The sequence below is a fragment of the Cavia porcellus genome, unplaced genomic scaffold, assembly GCF_034190915.1.
Source record: "Cavia porcellus strain 051 isolate PalLab524CR breed Dunkin Hartley unplaced genomic scaffold, mCavPor4.1 scaffold_14, whole genome shotgun sequence".
Taxonomy (NCBI): domain Eukaryota; kingdom Metazoa; phylum Chordata; class Mammalia; order Rodentia; family Caviidae; genus Cavia; species Cavia porcellus.
The window spans coordinates 39,492,921-39,505,590 of NW_026947497.1; positions in this window are offsets into that span (position 1 = coordinate 39,492,921).

Here is a 12,670-nt window from a genome sequence, read left to right on the forward strand (position 1 = left end):
AGTTCAGGGCAAACCTGGATTATTTAAGAGACTCGTCTCAAAATTTAAAAAAAAAAAAATCAGTAAAAAGTGCTGGAGATTTGGCTCAGTGATTCCTGGGTTAAGTCTCTAGCATCAAAAAGAAAAAGAAAACAAAAACACAGAAATCAAAACCAAAACCAAAACAAGCAAGCAAACAAAAAATGATTAAAATCGTAATTTTATGTCATTCATGTTTTGGCCCAATTTTTGAAAATTAGGGGGAAAAGAGTGGAGGTTAGCACTAAGGAGGTACTTATTTTTGCTGGTGCAGATCAAAATGGAAGTGCTTTGAGGCTGAGCAAGCAGTTGTTGTCCTGGCTTCTTGTTTCTTCAGATGGCTTCCTGATGACAACCATGGCAACAGAACCCAGGGCGGTCCATTCCTGCCTCATGACTTAAGGAGAGTTTTCTGGAACACAGTCTAACAGTGTAGTTACTGGATCTAGTAGTTGCAAGCAAAAGTTTCCAAGAAATGGGATCCTGAAATTGATTGAGTTCAAACTCATCATAATTCATGAGTTTGGACTGAAGGCAGCTGAGATTTCTTAGCATCACAGAATAAACAGTGGCACATTCTGGTAGTGTTTTAAATTGCTGCTGGAGTGTTTTTAGAATAAGGAGCCTACCAAAGACAAAGTGTTGCTGGCTTAGGGAATGCTGGTAATCATGCAAAAAATAGGAAACTGAAGGATGTGTGTGTGTGTGTGTGTGCGCGCGCACGCGCGTGTGTGTGTGTGTGTGTGTGTTTTAAATCTGGTTCTCAGAATTTAAAGGGAAAAAATGATACAATGGAATTTAAAGCTCTGCTTAAGGCATGATCATGTAATCAGGCAGCTTTTGTGGCTGCTCTAGGACTCCAACTACTGAACTCACCAACCAACCGATGGAGCCAAAAATCAGAACCAGAGCGGCTCCTCAGTGCTGAACTGCAAGGTGGGATGGATTTATAGATTTAACACATCTCTAATGTGTGCTCTCAGACACTTGTAAGAAAGAACAGGACTGGGAAAACTAAAATTGAGGATTCCAGTGTCTCTTACTGGAATTTCAATCCATAGTCCTCAAAGGCAGAAGCAAAATCTGTTTTCAGTCTCACAAGACTATTCCTTTTTTGCTTGTCAGGGTAGTAAGACAGAATGAATAGGTCCTATCTGATAGACAGACATAGATAAAGTACAATGAGAGACAAAGTTTATTAGAGGAATTGGCTTGCATAATTGTGGTAACTGATAATTCCCATGACAGCCTGTCTGCAAATTGGAGACTGTGAGGTGCCAGTACTGTAACCCAGTACAAGTTTAAAGGCCTCAAAACCAGAGAAACTGATGTAAATTCCCACTTCAAGGCCAAAAGTTTAATAACTGAAAATGCCAACCTTATTTTTAAAAAGAAAGAAGAAGCTCAAATTCATGCAATAAGGAATGAAAAAGGTGAAATCACTACAGAACCTGTGGAAATATAGAAGATCATAAAAACCTATTTCAAAAAACTCTACTCTCATAGGTTTGATAACAGATAAGAAATGGACAGATTCCTAGAAACATATGAACTACCAACTGGGCCAGGAAGATGTAAAATTGCGGAAAAACCCCATTTCTATTAATGAAATTGAAAATGTAATTAAGTCCTTACCTACAAAGAAGAGCCCAGGCCCAGACAGATTCACTGCAGAATTCTACAAGAAATACAAAGAAGCCTTAATGCCAACATTCCTCAAACTCTTCAATGAAATTGAAAGGGAAGCAATCCTTCCTCAGTCATTCCTGGAAGCAAATATTACTCTAGTACCAAAACCTGAGAAAGACCCAACTGAAAAAGAGAACTACAGGCCAATCTCCCTAATGAACAGAAATGCAAAAATCCTCAATAAAATATTGGCAAACAGGATGCAGCAAATCATCAAGAAGATTATACACCACAACCAAGTGGGATTCAGCCCAGGCATGCAGGGATGGCTCAACATATGTAAATCAATAAATGTAACCCACCTTATCAATAAAGTCAAAAGTAAGAATCACATGATCATTTCTATAGATGCAGAAAAAGCTTTTGATAAGGTCCAACACTCATTCATGATAAGGACCTTACAGAAAATTGGAATAGATGGTTTTCACTCAGTGTGATAAAGGCCATCTATGACAAACCAACAGCCAGCATCATATTAAATAGATAAAAGTGGCACAAGACAAGGATGTCCCTTATCACTGCTCCTATTCAGCATAGTACTGGAAATACTAGTGAGAGCAATTATATAAGAGAGAGAAATAAAAGGGGTAAAGATATGGAAAGTGGAAGTTAAGTTATTATTATTTGCAGATGACATGATACTCTACACAGAAGACCCCCAAAACTCCATTGAAAGTCTCCTAGATATAATAAATAAATTCAGCAATGTAGCTGGATACAAAGTCAATATTCAAAAATCAGTAGCATTCCTATACACTAACAACAAAATCACTGAGAGAAATATGGGAAGCCACATCCTTCACATTAGCATCCAAAAAAGTGAAATACTAAGGAATTAATTTCACAAAAGAAGTAAAAGATCTATAGAGGGAAAATTATAATGCCCTGAATAAGGAATTGAAGAGGATCTCAGAAAAGGGAAAAACATCCTTTGTTCATAGATAGGAAGAATATATATTGTGAGAACGGCCATTCTCCCAAAACTGTTATACAGATTCAATGCAATCCCAACGAAAATACCATCAACATACCTCATGGATCTCGAGAAATCACTCCTAAAATTCATCTGGAACCAGAAGAAACCCTTAGCAAAGGCATTTCTAAGCAGCAAAGACAAGGCAGGAGAATTACAACCACTGACTTGAAGTTATTACAAAGCTACTGTAATAAAATCAGCATGGTACTGGAATAGAAACAGATCTGAAGATCAGTGGAATAGATTAGAAGATACAAGCACAGTCAACCACCTTATCTTTGATAAAGGGGCCAAACATGTTCACTGGAAGAACGCCAGTCTCTTCCCATGCCTATCACACATGCCTATCACCGTGTACTAAACTGAAATCTAAATGGATCAAAGATCTGAATATTAAAACAGAAACACTAAGTCTGTTGTAATACAAATTAGGTAAAAATCTTGAAGACATAGGGGTAAGTAGAGAATTCATGAACAGGAATCAAACTGCGTGGCAAATACTTTCCAGACTCAATAACTGGGATCACATCTTATTAAAAAGTTTCTGCATGTCAAAAAAAATCTGCAGTATAGTGAAAAGAAAACCCACAAACTGCGAAAAAATCTTAGTGAACTGTCCCTCAGACAAAGGACTTCTTTCTAAAACATGTAAAGAATTAAAAAAAACCAGATCCCAAAAGTCAAAGACCCAATCCAAAAATGGGCATTTGAAGTGAATACACAGCTCTCAGATGAAGAAATACAAATGGCAAATAAATACATGAAAAAATGTTCATCATAATTAGTTATTAGAGAAATATCAAATTAAAATCATACTGAGATTTCATCTCACTCCAGAAAGAATGGCCAGGATGAAGAAAATTACCAACAATAAGTGTTGGAGAGGCTGTGGGGAAAAAGGAACTCTCCTGCACTGTTTGTGGGAGTGTAGACTGGTGGAACCACTGTGGAGGTAATTTTGGAGATTCCTCAAATGCTTGAATTAGAAGTCCCATTTAACCCAGCTATTCCACTGCTAGGCATATTCCCAGAAGAACTGAAGCCATCATACCACAGTGATATGTGTGCACCCATGTTTATAGCAGCACAATTTTTAATAGCCAGATCTTAGAAACAACCTATATGTCCATCAACTGAGGAGTGGATAAAAAATTTGTGGTGTTTTTACACAACGGAGTACTACTCAGCTATAAAGAAGGATCACATTGAGATATTTATAAATACATGGACACAACTTGAGACCACACTTATAAGTGGAATAAATCAAACACATATATAAGTACCGTATAGTCTCCCTAGTATAAGAAGTGATAGCAGTACATAAGATTTTATGGTAATCATGACTCCCCATTACATTGCTTTGAAGACTTATAATGTCTTCATTCACTAGTTGGAATGGTTTTATTCTGTTTTGTTTGATTTTATTGTGTGTGATGGTATGAACAGCTATTTTGAAGAAAACAAGACATTATGACAGCCATTGCTGATTTACTATCATCTTGCCTTGAAGTCCTACCATGGTTTTGTTCTTCTCTTTCCATTGGTTCTATCATGTTGTATCTTATTGGATTTTAATATGTGTGAGAGTATAAACAAATTTTTATGGAAAATGAGATAATATAGTCTCTATTGTTCATTTTTGGTTATTTCATTCTGAATGTGGTATAATACTTTCATTCTCTTGAATGGTTTATACTATTTTGCTATATTTGATACTGTTGTGTGTGAAGGTATGCTGAACTATTTCAAAGAAAGAGACATTATGGTAGTTACTGTTAATATCGGGTTGTGTTATGGTGAAGTACTGTGTTGCTTACGTAGTTCTGTTCTGATCTGCTTTGTCTGTCCTTATTTGTCTTAATGTCTTTAAGACAGAAGAAAAAAAAGAAAAAGATGTGACATTTTTCTACTCAGGTATATTAAAGGATGATCTTGATGCCTTCACAGGCAAATGGAGACAACTTGAGACTATCCTCATTAGTGAAATATATAAGAATCATATTTATAAATATCACAATGTGTCTGTAGTGTGAAAAGTAATAAGAAATGTAGGAGTAACAAAACATAAAGTGTGTAATTGCTTTTGTGAAAAAGAGAGGAAAAGAAAGTGCTTTAAAGAATATAACTGCATGGATGTTTAAGTGTGTAGGATTGATAACCATATTACTAAGTTTTTGCTGGATCATTGAACAGAACTGTTAGCAGTGTCGCTGTTTAAATGTTCACTTTGTATGATTTACTTATGTAACTTGAACAACTATTTCTAAGAGGACAATATGTAATTTATCAACTAGTGATTTCTTACTGTTTTTTTTTTTTGAAATTCTGTATTATTTCTACCCCTTTTCTGTTTTTTTCCTCTTTAAATAAAATTAAAAATAAAGAACTCAAAATGTGTGGTGGGGCTGCTGGTGTAGGTCCTGAAGTCTCAAGGTTTCAGAGCCTCAGGAGAGACAAGAAAGAGGGAGAGTGAAAGACGGAGAAGGAAGGAGGAGAAAGAGAGAGAACTCACCCTTCTCTCTCTGTTCTTTCCTCTTCCTGAGCCAACTGAATTATGCCTGCCCATACAGGGAGCAGCAGGCTGCTTCCAATCCACTAATGCCAGTCTCCTCTAGAAACACCTTTACAGGTACCCACCGAATTAAGGCTTTTTCAGTTCTGTAGGTTTTCTTAATCAAATTGACACCTAGAATTCACTGTCACTGCAGTACACACCAGCTCTCCACAAGTCCAGCCCTCCAGTGTTGTCAGATCCAAAACCAGAATCTGATCCCAGCTTGCTGGCATGATAGCAAACACAGATGAGACTGGAGGGAAAATGCTTACCCAACAAAAAGAATTACAAGATCTTGCTAATTTGCGATGTCAAAAACCTGGAGTGTGTGTGGCAAAGAATTCCATCAGCTCTGAAGAATGAAGGGAGAGGAGTAATTTTAGATTGGATTGAATTTTTTCACTGAGTACGCTTGCCAGAGATTCTGGGTTCAATATGCTCACTTGAACAGCTTAAAGTGTTTGACAGAAATATGGGCGCAATGCGAGTCAATGCGCAATTATGATGCCAATAATTTCTGTGGAAATGTAGAGAAATGGATGTAAAGATAAGGAAATAGTGGTGAGTATTTATTATAGGAAAAATCACTCATCTATACCTAATTATGCCTCATTAGAGGACCCAGAGGCCTCATCTTTCATTGAAGAACTATGATCATCAAGAGAAATCTAGAGACATGCAGGCCAGACTTGATGGTAGGAGCTGCCACCAGAAAAAGGATTCTGGAAAAGCAAGCCCTTCCGTTAACCAGGTGCTGCCATGGGGATCCGGAGGAGACTACTCAACAGGAGAACAAAGTATGTCCTCCCATGGACCAGCCGGTGCATGGGCTGGGAAACCAGAAGAGCACTCCCCACCCCTATAAGCAACTGGTTGATTGGGAGGACTCAGGTTAACATAGCAACTGAGGTGAAGGGAATAGCTTGATTGTAAGTTGTTTGATTTTGCAAGCCTGGGGCTGGTGGTCTGGGCATCTGTTTGTAGGATGGCAGTGTACACTGGGCAACTGTGGGAGAGTTCCTTCTGCCTTGTTTTTGAAATGCAATGCTTTGTTTTGTTTTACTGTTTTTATTCCTGTTTCTGGTAACCTGACTAACTGTTTTTTAAGATAACAATATGCAATAGAACCATTGTTAAATTACTAGCATCTTGTTTTGAAAACTTGTATAGCTATTGTTGTTTTGTTGTTGTTGCTGTCATTTTGCTTTTGTTGTTTTTTTTTTTTGAGGTTTATTTTAGCATCTTGATTTTTCTGTTTTTTCTTTCTTCTCCCAAATATAAAGTGTACAATAGTTACTGGGACTTAGGAAAAAATTGTTCAATGGGAAGGACAAATTGTGATAGGAGAAAGGAAAAATGGGTAAAGGGAAAAATACATATATATGGTAGTTAAGGTAGTTGTACAGCTAGCTTCTTTTAGGTCATGCTACAATGATATACTCATGTTTACAGCAGCATAATTTGTAATAGCTAAATCTTAGAAACAGCCCAAATGCCCTTCGACCATGGAATGAATACAAAAGATGTGGTATTTTAATACAGTGGAATATTACTCAACTATAAAGAAAGATAATCTTGATATGTAGACAGAGGCAACTTGAGATCATGTAAATATCATATTGTCTCCCTAGTGTAAAAAATGGAAGTATAATAAGATTCAAAATGTACAATAAACATTGTGATAATGACAGGGAAAGAAAATACTCAAGTGGAAAGAACAACTGAGATAGGGGAAAGAAGAGAAGGAAGAAGAGAAAACTTTATATATATATATATATATATATATATATATATATAGAGAGAGAGAGAGAGAGAGAGAGAGAGATTATACACACACACACACACACACAAAACAGATAGCTATACTACTAATCTGTTCATCCAAAGAAAGCAGTTCATGCTTTCATTGGTTGTTTGATCATTTTTTTGTGCCTAAATCTTGTAACCTAAACAATTATTTCCAAGCTAACAATTTGCAATATATTAATTACTGTTAATTTCCTACTTTTAAAAAAATTCTGTATCATTTCTATTCCTTTTTTCTGTTTTGATTTTTAAAATTGAGAAAAGAAAAAAAAAGAGAATTCTGGTTTCTCTGGAGAGACAGGAGTCCTGAGTGGCAGAAAGCAAGAGAAAGCACAATGACAGAGACCGTGGGTATGGTCGTCACAGGTGACAGGGCTTAAGTGACAGCTGCAAGCTCTAACTACCAGGTGTCTTTGGCCATGTCCAACTGGTCAGGAAGTTTCTAGAACTAAAAAAAGTCACATAGACAGTTATCCCCCTGATCTGTATGAACTGAAGTAAAAACCAACTTTACGTGACCTGAGGAACTAAAACTATGTGTCATGATCCTACTACCAGTCTAGTGACCCATTGCCCACAGAGAAAGAGAAAGTCAAGAACTCTTGAGGAATCAGTTTAGAATTTGTCATATATTCTCCACATCATCTTCTGGTTCTGCCTCTAAAAAGGGCTTGTGGTCGTCTTTAGGAAAATGAAGGACCCTGATGTTAGAGGCATCATTGATGTGAATTCTGCTAATGCTAATCCCAAAGGACCTAGAACCCCACTGTGGTCCACTACTCAAAGGAGGTTTATTGGGGTCAAGGAGTATAAATGCAGTTTGTTCTGGATTTGCATCCAATGGGGTGGTCAGTGTGAGGCATTGGTGAATGGTTCTCTGGTTATTCTCCCAACTTCTCTGCAATATCTACATTGGCTCCCTGGGCCTAAGAACAAAGGTTCTGGAAGGCCTTTGTGCTCAGTGTGAAAAATGTGATCCCAAAACAATGCTGTGTACTTGCAACACTATAGACGTAAGTAGTTGGAAAGGGCAGGGGTAGTACTTTCTGAACCCACCCCTCGCCCCCCAGTTTTCCTACCTCTTCACCAAGCTCTTACATTCTCAGTTATCTCTTCTCTTAGACCAGTGAGAAGGTAGCTACATCTGTGGAATAGTATCAGTATGCTATCACAAACTTAATGGGAGAATGCTTCCAACTGATGCTGCCAGTACACACGGTTCATTTTCTGAAGCCAGTAAGCACAGATTCAGATGCTTCACATTCAGTTATCAAGTTGGCAAGAAAACTTTTTAATACCTAAATGCAAAGAGACTGTAGGCATAATTTCCTTCAACTGGCAAGAGCAGCAGTGGACCAATGACTACATCATCTCTGTCTCTTCTTGATAATTTAGTTCAGGGATTGGCAACTTCCCCTACAAAGGACCAGATAGATATTTTAGGCCTTGCAGGCCACATATGGTCTTGTTGTGTGTTCTTCTTCTTCTTTTCTTTTTAAAACAGGCTTACAAACTAAAATTCACTCTTAGCTTGCAAAACTTGCAGAAAGAAGCTGCAGGCCAGATTTGGCCTTCAGACTGCAGTTTGCTGACCCCAGATTTTAGTTTCTGGGGACTCTGGCCATCTCACTCATCTGCAGAATATCATGCTGCACAATTATTTTGATAACTCTGTAGTTATGAGGCCTGGTGAGCAGAAATACTTTAATACTTGGTAAGAAACTTTGATGTCAAAGATGGAAGATAAATTCTGTGACAGTTCAGCAACATGTCGGTGACACAGAGCCAATTTTCAGAAAAATACATTTTTTAAACTCTGGGGTTCAGAAAAAAACAAACAAGACAAATTAGGAGAAACAGATGCAGATTCTGGGATGGACAAGCAATAAGCCTACCTTGACTCTGGCTCCTCCACTATTGTGGGGCTGTCCTTAAATCCTTACCATCAAGGGCCTTTGGAATTGAGAAGTGGACAAGCTACAGAAGAGTGTCAGGTAGTTCTGCTGTCAGAGGGGCACAGGAGCTAAGGGGCTTGGACAGTTAGGTCCCCACCATGTCCATTTGAATTGCTTTACCAGTAAACCATTTCTGACTGGGGATATCGCCTGGTGCAGATGGAAGCCAGTAAACTTCAGCTTCCCCTTTGCCTTCAGATTCCAAGAAAAAACTCTGCCTATAGGTAATATGAAAATAGTTATGTTTCAAGGGAATTTAAAAGAAAGATATATGCAAGGGGTTGTTGAAAACTGTGTAATTATTCAAGCAGAGATGACTTTTTTTCTTTATTCATTTTAAGAACCGTTTAAATTGGTTTGTGCATAATAAAACTTTAGACTTTCATCAATACTTGTATAAATAAACTGCAGCCTCTCTGGGATAAGGATTATCAAGAGACAATCAATCTGTGGTTTACAATTTCACATAGTATGCTTTCTCTTTCAGAACTAATAAAAGCCACAAAGGCATGCTTTATTATTAAAAAAAAAAAGCAGAACAAAAGACTGTGCAGTATTTTCTTTATTTCAGAAAGAAAAAGCTCAAGAATGAATCACATAGTAAGAGTTTAACCTGAAGAGTGAGAGATTTGACTTTGCTCTGCTATCTTGGCTTAACCCCTTCTCTTGAGCGTGGCCTACAATCTTAAATACTCAAATCTCTAATTCCATGACCTTGAGTAGAAACATTTATTACTGCAAGCATGTATGCTTTTGCCTAAGGCTATTTTCTTACGTACATGGAGGTGCATTTGTTTCAGGAACCTTTATCAGTCTGGTGCTCAACATCCCTCTCAGGCTGATATCCCCAGCTCACAACTCCTCGCTCTCAGAAATGATGCCATGCTGACATTTACAGTCTTTAGACAAGCATGGATCACTTATCTAAGCATAGTATACCTATGTATGGGTCAGTAACCTATAAGCTGCACTGTTACAAGAGGCTCTCTTTTAGGAGAGGTGTTAATTATCTTCATCTATCTGATGCTATCTTTTGCAGTTTAGACTAAGGAGGATGAGGTGCAGTCAATTAGTGGGAAGAGAAAATAGGGATTCTTTAAGTAGAAGCTCTGTCAATGAAATTGCTGAGAAGTAATAATGCTTCTAGGGAAGGATTCAGAAGAGAGCAAACTTGTGATCATAAATGGCAGAGTCCCCTGACATTTTTTCACTCACAGATGTCTAGTAGAAGGTGAGCAGCACCCAGTGATAGCCATGCCAGAAGCTTCTCTGTCAGAGAAAAATGAAAGATAGACAGAGAGCAGATAGACCAAATAGCATATTCTTCGTAGGCCATGTTTGCTTAGTGCACTTCTGGTCCTTTTAACTGTCACACAAATATCTGTGACTTCTCCAGATTTTGAGGGTCACCTGTTCCTTAGCAAATACTTAAGAGTGGCTGGGTCTGGCATCACATTTGATTTTAGGAAGCATGGAATTTTTCCAACTCAAAGGATGCTGCTATATGCTTCTGTCCTCTACCCATTTGCCAATTTGGAGAGGTTCACACACAATCATCTTCTGGTTCCAGCTCCATCTGGGTTCCCCAGATTAGTGCTACCCTCTTGTTCACTCTGAGGATGAACAAAACTGCCACCGCTCAGGTTCACTCCTGGTATGAAGAATACAGAAAGAAATGACAGTGGAGAAAGGACAAGCAAATGACAAGAGCTGTCAAGAATTCTAAAGTAAAAGCCCTTCTATAAGAAATCATTGGAAAGGGGAGAATTACGGCCTGCATGTATATTTCTCTCCCAAATTAAAATGTTGACACTCAGTGTGATAGTAGTAGGCAGTGGGGTCTTTCCCTGGTAGCTAGGTCTGACAATGGGGCTCTCATGAATGCGATTAGTATCCTTATAAGAACAGATGTGAAGGGTTGGTTAATCTGTCTTGAACACCTGGGGTTATAGTAAGAAGGTGGGTGTTTATGAGCCTGAAATGGACTAAACTTAGACATGTTGTCTGGTAGTGTTTTGATCTTGGACTTCCCAGCTTTTGGAACTGTGAGCAATAAATGTTTGCTATTTAGGCCCCCCAGTCCATAATATTCTGCTAACATGTTGTGAGATAAGACACAGGCTTGGTGTAGGATGGGGGCATAGAGGGAAGGTATTAATTCTGCTATTGTGATGCAGGGAGTACTTTTCATCCTTGAAAAGAAAGTACCTCTGATGATAGACTCCCTGCCTGGAGTCGCTTCCCCCACACCCACATCTTTTGAGGTCTAGTGAAAGAGGCAAATCAAGTTTCTCTCTCTAGTAATATCCATAAACCTTCATTTAAAGGCTAGTTTCAGGAAATGTAATCATTCTCAGAGATAGATAAAGACCTACAACAAGCAAACCCTTTTTATTATTATAGAGTTCCGCCATCTCCCAATGTAGGGGACTTTCAACTGCAGAATAGTATTCTTTTTGGCTTTACCATTATAAAATCTTGCCAAAGTACTTTGTCCCAAAAACAATCAATTTGACCACATGATCTCAGTTAAATACTCATTTAGAAAACCGACAAAATGTTCACAGATTTGGAATAGGTGGTGGTCCCGCTGCTCTCTGCTATTATTCACCCAGAACATTCAATACATCATTGTTTAAAAAAGATCTGTGTCTACCCTTATCCAGACTTTGGGTACAGAGCCAGAAAAAAAACTATCTCTGGCATTTTATGTTTTATAGAAAGCATAAAATGAGTCATTCATTTGCTTTCATTGTTATATTCATGAAACCGAAATTCAATCCTATAAAATGTTAGTTTATTTTAGGCCATAAAAAATGGTTATCTTTGATTGCCTTTTCACATTGATGAATTTCCTCAACTTTTTCCTTACGTTTTAAATAGTTCTATTTACCCATAAGTACTGTGTTTCAAAGGAAGAGCATTTTTGAGCTATCTTTAATGATTTCTAAGGTTTTTACCTTAGAGAATATTGCACTGCAGTCTGTGTGTGACAGTTATATTCTGTTTACAAAGAAAAGTTTATATTTTTGCAGCACGTGCTGTAAAAACAAGCATGTCAGTGTATATAAAAGTTACTGTGGAATTTTGAAAGCTGTCAGAAAGTGATTATACATATACATACTGACCTACTTGTGTAATACAGGAAAATGTTTTTAAATAATCCAGGTGACTTTTCCCCTTGTGGCAACCCCGTTCTTTCTCTATATCTGCTTCAACATCATGAACCTATGAAAGAGCAACACAATTGCTACCGGAAAAAAGAAGGAAAGGTATAGGAAAAAAATCTTAGCAAATAGCGTAGGGAAGTAGGAAGCTGGAAGAAGGGGAAAAGCAGAAAACAATGGGGAGAACAAAGCCAGGAGAATGAATATGACTATTTTTGTTTCCTTTTAGAGGCTGACTGGCAGCGAGGAGATGGCAGATATCCCGAGATGCATTTTGAAGAACCCCAAACACGGCATGTCTCAGAGACATCAAGCTCTCAGCATGGGAACATGTTAGCGAGGCGCAGCAGAGGAAAGTGCCTGGATGGACCTGCTGACCTGGAAGACAGTCCAGATGTCCTGAGAAAACTGTGGGTCAGAGGGTGCCCAGGACTGAGTAAGCTCCACTCCAGAAGGAAGTCCAAACAGCTGGTGAGGAAAGGGTTCAAACCACATCTAATTTGAT